Below are 10956 nucleotides of genomic sequence, written 5' to 3' on the forward strand. Positions count from 1 at the left end.
ATTAGACTGCAGTAGATGGTGTTACCGCGAAAGTCATTTTTCCCGCTACCGCGAAATTAAATCCCCGCGAACTTAAATGCATTTACAGTATGATCGCACTCACACTGGCTTTACGGTAATGGTAGGAATGGAGACGTAAATAATGGCACGGATAAGACACCCTTGTTGTCCAGCAAACCACTGATTAGAAGGGTTCCGTTACTAATTGGGTTAATTATGACCTCACTGGTTGGTTATCTGATGGTAGAAATCCCCGTGAGACTTGAGATATTATTTCCATGAGAAAAATGGAGGTATTGTTTTAGGTGTGTCTGTGAGTGTTTGTGTTTCCGGATGTTTGTAGTAAAGATAACGTTTTAAGCTCTGGATTAATTAAATTATATTTGATATGAAGATAGAGGTTTGGAAGGGAATGCTAAAGAATGATTTCACACCACCCCCCTGCGTGTGACCTTGGTACTGCAGCAAAACGCCCGGTTTCTGTATCTTTTATCCTGAAAATGCGATGGTCTTGATTTTCTGCTGTCAGAATGCTTTTCATGTAAGGAAGAAGTAGTTAAGGTTTGGGTCTCTTACTCTGGAACTGACACACTTCTAGATCTGTTGATACTTGCATATGACATTTGATAAATATGTGTGACATTTTTGAAGTCTTATTTAAAACATAGCCGTTTTTATATTTCAAGGGGATGATTAAACAAAGGACCGGCATTTTTTTTACAGTACTAGCTGTTAAACCTTTCCTCCGAAATCTCTTCTACAAGCTATGAAAGTTTTGTAGTTGGGTGATCATAAACTGTACGTTTACGACAATGAGGAAAAGATGTTTAGTTTTATGGAAGATCAGCTTTATCTTTTAATGTTTATATAGCATGGATAAATTCACATTCTTTATGTAATTAATTGCATTAACCATGTATCATAAACTCCATCTATTCGTACATACAAAGATGACTTAAGAAGCCAGAAGTTGAACGTAATTTATAGAAGTCATCCTAGATGTATCAAGCTACCACATTCTTATATCACTGTAACTGTACTTCTGATTGTAACATTGACTTGAACTTAGCATTTTAGAACATAGATGTACAATACACAAGTTAAAGTATTACGGACGGAGCACATAAAATAAAGCAGACCTTCTTGTTAAAGCGCCTTTGTCTTAGTCTGAAGGTAATGTAATTGGTCTGTCAATCTCCTTGCCAGGAAGTTAAACTTCACAGACATTATTCATAACGAACCACCCGAGATTCTATGTGGGTGTATTGACGATACTCCATGGCGTAATATAACAATTCCTTTGTGTAATGGCACAACGCAATTAAGATGTTAAGTGAACTCAACGGTACTTTTACATATCAGGTAACAGGTATCAATCTTGTACTATTGTGATTGTTTTTTTCACCAGGGGGGCGAAAATATCTTGTTATTGTTTAATGATCGCACGAACTGTACAAGTGGAAATGTTTGCGGTGGTTTTATATTAGCAGTTTTCGCCGCGAAAATCGCGAAAATTAATGATTCCGTTCTGTTTGTTGTCTTCCTGATTAGTATCTGCTTGTTTTAATCACGAAATTAAAACTACCACGAACATACCATTACCTAAATACTGCGAAATTAAACCCCGGAGAAATTTGCATTTTCACAGTAATTCCATGCCACATGCCATTGAGAAATACCTTGCAAAATTGATGAGAATACTGAATGAATACATTGTCTTTACTACAGTGGTTGAGAAAAAAATAAGTCCCAGACCGACTATTCCTTATGTCTTTTCTTACATCTCCATCCACCACCACTGTATATTCTGAATTCAAAAACTAAAGAAAGGCAACCGTTACGATTAGATCTTCTTCAAAGTTTGGCAACAGTGTAAATCTCTTATGTGACCTTTCCGGTTTTACCTCTGTCTCTTATTTAATGACAAGTCGTATCTTTCCCAATCCTACGGTTGTCATTAGTGCGTGACATTTTTGAAACCTTATTTAAAACATAGCCGTTTTTATCCTACTTCACGAAAATGCCACCGTAAGAAATCACACAACGCGCCACTCCTGGTTCGTAAATATCTCCAATAGGTACAAAGGGCTCCAGGCATGGGATTTCTTCTGACTTATGGCATTTACGCTTTTTCCTGGAGGAGAATAGCCGGTTTTATCATTTGCGGGACAGGACTCGTTTTCCCCGGGGAGTTAGCCCAACCGCACGCCTTTCAACACCGGCCAGCCGTCTGTCCGACAGGCAGGCACTTGAGCCTGGAGGGATTAAAGGCTTAGGGGCCTAATTACGGTGATAGATCGTACTTTGTAGTTCTAGATATGAAATGAAATATGGCTTCAGACATACACGACGCAAGTTCAAAGCCTTGCTGGTTCCAACTCCGTGGGCACAATGCCATGACGAGTACAAAGACTTGAAAAATAGCATGCCCATTTTTTTTATGGTACCCGCTTTGAAAGGAGAAATTCTAGCCGGTATTACATGATCTTGTTGATGAACTGCATTTTAGTATTAATAGCCCCGGTGCCTTTCAGGGCATGTTGCATCCGCCTTGCGTGCTGGCAACAAAACGCTCAGCGGGGCGTGTGGCAATGATTGCCTGGGAAAAGCCGTCCCATGAACGATGCAACTCCGGGCCACCTGCTTTTGGAGGAGACACATACTTAGACAATGAAAAATGAGGGTGTTTGCGACGTAATCACCGTGATTTTCAAGAGCACTCCCAACGGATGAGACTGCGGGGACCAGCAATAGAATCGTGCATATCAGCAGAGGGCATATTTCGTTGTAAATGTAGGTGGGGAAAAAAGCGGGTAATTCAGTCACAGCGGATCAAAGTCGTTGGCGATCTCTATCACCCAGCTGTATCGTAAAATGGAAGTGAATGGCAGCAACGCCCTCAGGATGCTGAGCATGTCCCCCGTACAAAAGCGTGACTGAAATAAAGATGAAAAGCACAGCGGGGTGTCCACTTTCTTTCGCCGTTAAGTGGACAGCGTACTGCACATTTAATGGCCTTTATTCTACAGAACACAAAGGAAAAGGCAGGAATGTTTTTATCAACGTATCGATTATGGACCCAGACCACGTCGCCATTGTTCTTCATCAGTCGCAAGAGTAGAAGGTCGTTACCAGTATGACGACAATGCCAACCTTTTCTAAATGATTTATGTATTTTTCTCTAGTTTTAGATGACAAAAATATTGCCAGAAGTGCAACCCCATGACCAAACGGCGATCAAAATAAGAACCTTTGATTGACACATCACAGCGTGAGATTAAAAGGATGAAAATATTGTTCTTTTGTGGCGTGTATTTAAGACATATAATTTTTATGGCCATTTAAAGGCCGTGTTCATTATTTATCAATGCATTATGCTAGGATGTACTTGGCATTGTATTTTTTCTTGTGTCATTTCAATATTTAAGGGAGAAGTAGACTTTTGGGATTCTTTTGACTCTAGACAGCTGATTCTGAGAAAACAGACGATACTTCTGTTTTCATTGTTACGGGTTTTATCCTTGCCGTATTTATTACGTCCAAGCGAAAACATAAACAAGCGATATGATCGATGAACGATATTTGTGATTATTCTCTTTCGAAATCGTCCCTTGTAGTTTAAAAGATACGCTTTATAGTTCTCAAACCTACAATACTTACTCTCTATTCCAAAAGTTCTCTACTAAAAATCATGATCATATCATGGGATGAGGCATCAAAACCAGAAGTCGAGCTGCAATAATGTAGATAGCTACAAGGGGATCATAATCAATCTTGACCTTTATTTTTCCTACCCCTACCCACCTAACAAATGTCATGAGGATCCATTTAGAGTAATACTTCCTGAAGACAAAGAAGCAAACGACACCGAAAACATAGCTTGACGAAGGTAATAGTCCTCGCTGACTTTCACGTATATAAGTCCCTTCAGCATTAATAGAGGTATAGGTGTGTCTTTGTCAATCTCAAAATCCTGTGGTAAAAATATCCTGCAGCTCAGTATCGGGTACAATGCTCCAAATCGAATGCTTCTATCGTATTGTGTTGAGTGAAGACATATTTGTGAGTAGAAAAGACTTGACACATACACGTTAATAGGATGCATTCAGTCTGATGAAACATAGATGAAGTTCATAGATAGCCCATCTGATGGCAAAACGCCCCGCATAACTGAATGGATTAATGTCACCATAGATGCGTTTGCGTGGCCGCCAGATAGGATGGCAGTCTTAAGTTGGATTCTAGGTGAAACATGTCTGTCTTATCTTCCGGTATTATCGCCCCTGTTCCCGTAGAGATAACGGTTAGCCACGTACAATATGTAACCACAGTCATCCAGTCGCCAATGGCACTTCTCAGGTCGATTTTATGTCCATCTAATGTGCCTGAATCAGCAGATAAAATCAAAGACTTGTTGCGAATTGTCCTTAATGGTAGAGTATTCCCATCTATGAGCATGTTCCGCACGTTAGCGTTACTTACAGTCTTCAGACGTTTCTTCTAAAAATCGACTCAACTGCATAGTTATCTTCAATGGAATGGCTTCTGCAAGATGATAAAAAAATCTATAATGACCAACGAACGCACCGAAGACACTATATAGTTGTACTTATGTTCCTCATCGAATATGCTTTTAGGCACGATTGTATTGGATGATGTAGGACTATGTCGTAGGTCAAATGATTGAATTGGTTTCTTGTTCCATGTCTACATGAAGACGGACGATAGTCAAGGCGTAATGAGATGTGATGGTGTCCGTTGATGTACAACTGTACACTACCGGGCCAGATATTCTAACGTAACCCAATAATACAGCCTGCGGTATTGCCTGTGGTTACAATCTAAGTTACAGTATTTTCTTGGGAAAAGGAATATTACATATTGACCGCTGCAACTGGAAGCATAAAAAGCCGTAGGGGGGTGGGGGTGGAGGGACATCAAAAGCTATCCGCCATAAAAAAGCATGCCCTAGAGAAAGCATAATAGAAACGGAAGTTGTGCTGCAGTGCTAATGGATGTCGCCTGGAGGCCCGTAGACGACCTTGGCTTTTGCCTCTTATGACCTACCCACATACCAAATACTATCAAAATCTATTCAGGTTCTTAACTTATACTGACCACAAATTATCAGTAACAATACCTCCATTTTAAAACTAAAAGGAAGCTACTTGGCACTTACTGATCATAATGTGTGCAGTAATGTTGAAGACACAAGAAATTAACGTCTTTGTATGTTTATATTTCATAGCAAAGGTTAACACCATAAGGCATATACAGCATCTACTTACTGTTGCGTGTAAAAGCTACAACAACAGACCTTCACACGTGTATATAGTACTGTAGTGGTACTAGTATTGCTGAAGTAGATGCCACTTTTGATTTATCCAAATTCGAGCTCATTTCCTGCGTGCCCAATTGAGTGGGATGTGAAGCCATTAGACTATACCTTCAGGAACCTAATGGAACGAATTGGGTAAGGACAAAAACAGTCCATTAAAGCCTTTGAAGAAATGAATTGAATTATTTTCTAAGACGAATACCTAGAGTAATGGACCGAAAATGTCTTTTCAAAATACCCTTTCTTGTATAAATGAATTGAAAGAGAATGTCCCCTTTGTAATATCCTTTCCTCTGGGAATTTGAAAGGAAACAAACAAGATTGTACATGGATACGATTTTCTCTGCGTTCCTTTGTTACAAGATCACATTAGTCGTTATTGAAGCTCATGCACTAAATGTCAAATGTTGAGCCATAATAAAACGTTTTGCTCTCCCGAAGGATAGTAGGGGAGTATAGGATGATCATTTGTTTGGCTTTAACTCTTACAGGAGGGGAGGGGACTAGTTTATATTCATTTAGTAACTTCGTTCTAGGTCAGAATGATGGACTAACTGGATTTGTCTTCAGGATTATCTTCTTTCGGTCTTCTACTCGGAGAGGTTAAAGGTGACACGGCTGTGTTTGACTGATAACCTCCAAGTCTTCTCTAATCTACGTGGTACATGGCACGATGTCATTCTGTTACAGATGGAGAACAGGAATATGTGTGGTACATGTACACGAAGGGCAGATGATATCATGAATTACGGACTTGTGCTGGGATGTGATACAACACTTCATGAAGTTTAGTAAGACCACGGCAAGTAAAGTTTATGGGTGACATCCTTTCGTGCTCCAGATTCAGTGAGAGAGGACTGAGAAAAATCAAAATTGGTAAGAAAATAAGATAACTAGGTTTTCAAAATAGACAATCTAAACGTTGTAACGAGAACTGAAGCGACAAAACGTGGTATCACGTCCAATAAGTAATTCATTTCTGTATTCAAGAGGTGCACTTATACAAGTTGACTGGCATAATTTACCAAGTTGACAACATGCATAGCTACTACGTGTACGTACTACGTACGGTGGAACTTAAACTATTGAACTAGCGTTACTTCAACGACTACGGTCAAAGCTACGTGTTCCTCACTAGTGTCACAAGAAATCTAGCCGCCTACATAACTTGAAAGAAGTTTTCGAACATGACTTTACTTGTTCATGGCGTGACTAGAAGATCACACAGCATTAAAAAAGCGCAGCGGCGAGTAGAATAGGTAATAAGTAAAAGTACAGGGTTACCAATTACCCTCTGCGCGCCCATATTGGCCTTAACTGTGACATACATCATATTGCAAACATGGCTTGATGGCACCGCACAAAGTGATTTCAAGGTGACATTGTAGAAGATTTCCCCTCCTTGAAAACCTCGCCAAAAAGTCACTTTATCCCCTGCTGCGACTAGAATTGCAGGATTTCCGGAATAGCAGTACCCCATTTGTTAAGTTCAAGGGAGGTAAAACAGGTGCAGTGATATGATAGCACGGCAAAGAAAAGGGAGTAAAGAAAGATGGAACATCGAAATAACGGAAGGATTTAGTTCTCCGTAAGAACTGTCGTAAGGATAGATCCCGTTGAAAATCTCCGTACCCCTCCTTATATCCCACCCATCGATTAGTACGTGTTTCCACAATTGCTTATATTCTACCTTTGAGTCTGTGAAATTCTCTTCCCGCTCTAAATAAGGCGTCAAACGGTCAGAAATCTCAAGCCATAAAGGAGGGTGGGTAATATTTGAATTGAGATATTGAATAAAAATGACAACGTAATCGAGCCTAAAGTACACTGAAAGGACATTTACAACCCGGGGCCCGGCCGGGCACCTTTCGGGAACTCAAAGTACAAAATTGAAAGACACCAAACAACACAAGTAAAGGGAATAGTCTTGGGCATTATTTGTGTATAGTTTTAACTGAAAATTTCCAATTTTTGTTTCCACAAATGAAAATAAACAGCCCGGCCAGGCCCCCCTTTGGAAATGTGACGTTAGCCTGACATATATAATGTGTGCCTGAAAGGAAGGTAACGGCAAAGCACAATATGATCGCCTGCATCACGAATGATTTCATGAAAAGGGCACGTTTGTCGTTGATCCAAAGACGACAAATCTTCTTCATTAGAAAATCCACCTCCTATACCAAAGTTATGATCCACTAAGAACTATCCCCACTATCCCATTACCAACGACAATACTGGTTATTCGTCTTGTAGTGGTCTTTGGAAACTGACCGAATGAAAACCGACAATTTAGTCCTCAGGGGATTCTGCTAAACTACCTTCACGCCAAACGTCACTCGTCCATCAAGTCTAGGAAAAGAATGGCAAAAGAAACGGACCGTTTATTATTCATTGTAACGTCGACTATGATCATTGGTAGTGGTGGGAGAAAACCCCGGCAGTACGCCTGTGGGTGTCTATGAAACTACAGGAAGTATAATGTATGCCCACATTCCACTACCTAGGACGTCCGACAAATTTTATAGATCAGTAAAAAAACGTATTTTTTTACACTTTATGTGTTTCACCTTTTTTAAAACTATACTTTTACATTTTGCATAATATTTATCTATGAAATTGGGGGTTATAAAAATTCAATCTAGGACGCAGGGAGATCGCGGCACTGTCGCAGTTTATCGCACCTTCAGTACCCCCCCTCCCAAAAAAAAGACCGCTGTAAAGATGTAACGTTAGATACAAGCATGGTTATTTAAGGTAAGACAACAGAAGGCGGAGCAACTTCAATAAACAATTTCATACCATTAATATCTCACAGGGTAACCTGACGTGGAGAGTGATTTTCCAATTTAGTATGGGATATTAAACCATATGTGGCTTCTTACGAGCATTTGTTACCGGAGGAACAACGCATGGTATTAATAGTGCATTCGAAGCCAAAGACTTAGCCTGTCAAACGGTAACAGGGTTGTAGCCAGCCTGAAATTAATTTTCAGTCCCCTGGATTTTGACTGGAAATCCTATCGAGCACCGAAGGCATGTTGTGACGTTGTACGTCATTTCTAGGGGGTCTGGGTCCCAGAAAATTTTTTAAATAAAGACCCTCTGAAACACTATTTTCTGCATACTGATTCAAATTGTGCTTGTAGACTAAGCTGTTCAATGACATCAGTTTTGGTGAAGAAGAACACATGGGTTTCAGTTTTTTATATCTTTACATATTAATTAATTTTTGTCTCTCCCAGGGGACGGAATGGGGAAAACTTTTTTCAGTCCCCAGCTGCAAAATTCCTTCAAAGGACTGAAGGACAGGTGCTGGCTACAATCCTGAACGGTAACATGTAGTCTCCATCCCCGCATCCTTACCGAATGGGAGGTACCAGGTGGTTAAGACTACCTTCCCGTAATTGGAAATTCCGGGAAAGTTTTCCGTGATCCTGATTGATGAATTAGGGATGTCTTGTATTGAATGATTTATTGTGCGGAACGGGAATTGAAAAATGAAATATTTAAGGTTATGACCTGAATACAAGATAGTGTTTCAGTCAGCATGTAGACTTGACAATGGTACAACAAAACAGTAGTATCTGGATAGAATTTGCTTCCGTTATAATATCTAAATTAATTGAGTTTTGATTTAAACCCGTTCTTATTTCCGCTCTAATTTCCGTTCACATATCTAGAATATCTTGTGTTTATCTGTACAATTTCTTTTGGTGATCATGCATTCCCATATCATTGTTAAACCGTAGACATCACCCAAGCTTATCCTGGCCATTGCATACGTAATGCCTCAGCAAGTGAATTTATGACTGACATCAACGCACTCATTCATTTTCGCCTGACTTCAGAAAAAAATTGATATTTTTTGCTTGTTTGAAGATGGTCAACATAGCAACGAATCACCTAAAATGAGTAAATGATCTGTGTTGAAGCCTAATGATTGTACTTGTAGAGGTGACACTAGATAGGTAGCCATGACTGTAGTTGTAGAAGTAAAACTAGTTGGATAGTTGCAAAAGTTCGCAAACTTTGTGATACCAGCCGACCACACCTACGCCAGTACACGTCTTAAATGTAGGGATTACTTTCTTGTTGGTTGTGATGCCATGTTTTCAAATTTGTCATTTTGATTATTGTTACGACGTTTAATGTGTCTTATTTGGAAAATGTAGCCATCTTGTTTTTATTGTACCAGACTTGTTATTTGTGTGTGCTATATCTCACTATTTCTGCTGTTTGAAGAGGATGTCACCCATAAAATTTACTTGATGTGGCCTAAATGAACGCAATAATGCTACCATAGTTTTCTATCATACCTGGCAAGTAGAAACTCTTTATCCTTCTCTGTCATGGCCAGTGGAAGAATACATAACTCTTGAGCTAAACTGGATCGAGATCGATTCCTTTCTTATCTTCCACGTGATCATCATTCTGTATTGCCACTTTCACTATGTCCAACTTTTTTGACATTTCCTGCTATTTGGTTTTCCTGCTAAAAGACCATGTAGGGCACTTGGAGTAACAAAAGGGGTGTTGTGGATACGGGTTCATTTTCGAATTAGTTGCCATACTTAACAGTGAACACATGACTGTATACACCCTTCATTAGAATGCTACTCTTTCACAACGTTACTAATTAACTAAAATCCAAAGGGAGCTTCGTGCTTTCCCCTTACCAAAACGCCCCCGTTTTGCTCCACCCATAAGTGGCTATTGCGCCCCTTTGCAATAAAGCAGAGTTCATGGTTCACGGAGGAAGCATATGAACAACTGAAAAAACTAGAGAGCAACAAGTCTTTCATTCTGCTGATTTCTATGGAAATCACACAAAGTACATCTTACCACATGTACATGCTATATGATGATTTTATGATCTATAGGATTGTCTACTTTCTACATTTTGGAGACGTTGAAGCTCAACATGTACATTGCTCTTTTAATCTGATATAGGGTTACGAATAAGGGGAGAAGAACATTTATGGAGCTGTATATGAATGATATATTCAGAGAATAACAAGGTGATTTTTCATATTTAATACATTCAAAAATGATTATCACTGTCCAATTAATATCCAGGGACGAGACAAGTAAACACCTTAGGCCTACGTCACATTTGAAAAAAAGTTTACGCCAATTAATATCCACAAGGTGTGCTTTTGAATTATTTTGGTCCGTCTTTGTGCTTTTGTTGTCTTGTATATCATACGTTGTGCTTTTTTCCCCAAAACTGCCTGGCCGGGCCCTTTTGTAAAATGTGACGTTAGCCTAACGATGGACCCTTATAAACAATCTAGTAAGCTATAGGTGCCTAACCCAGTAAAAGTTTCGTATGATACAGCCAGTCAGTGAAGTGCGTACTAAGGCACAGAGTTTCATGTTAAAGAGAAAAAAGTTCAAAACGGGCTGAAGGAAGTCTACGAACCTCGGTATGGGTTCCGGTATAGAAAGTTTAGGTACGGTCCAGGCCCAGATGATCCGGTCCTGGTCCAGACTTGAACCTGGGCCGAATTGTTTGCCAATGGGCGATACTCAAAACAATAGTCCATTTCGCTACAAAGGAATCTGCTTTGTGGAGTGTCCTACCTTCACGTAAACAGCGCTTACTACCTAACTAAGTT

Source organism: Branchiostoma floridae, chromosome 14 (assembly GCF_000003815.2).
Source record: "Branchiostoma floridae strain S238N-H82 chromosome 14, Bfl_VNyyK, whole genome shotgun sequence".
NCBI lineage: Eukaryota > Metazoa > Chordata > Leptocardii > Amphioxiformes > Branchiostomatidae > Branchiostoma > Branchiostoma floridae.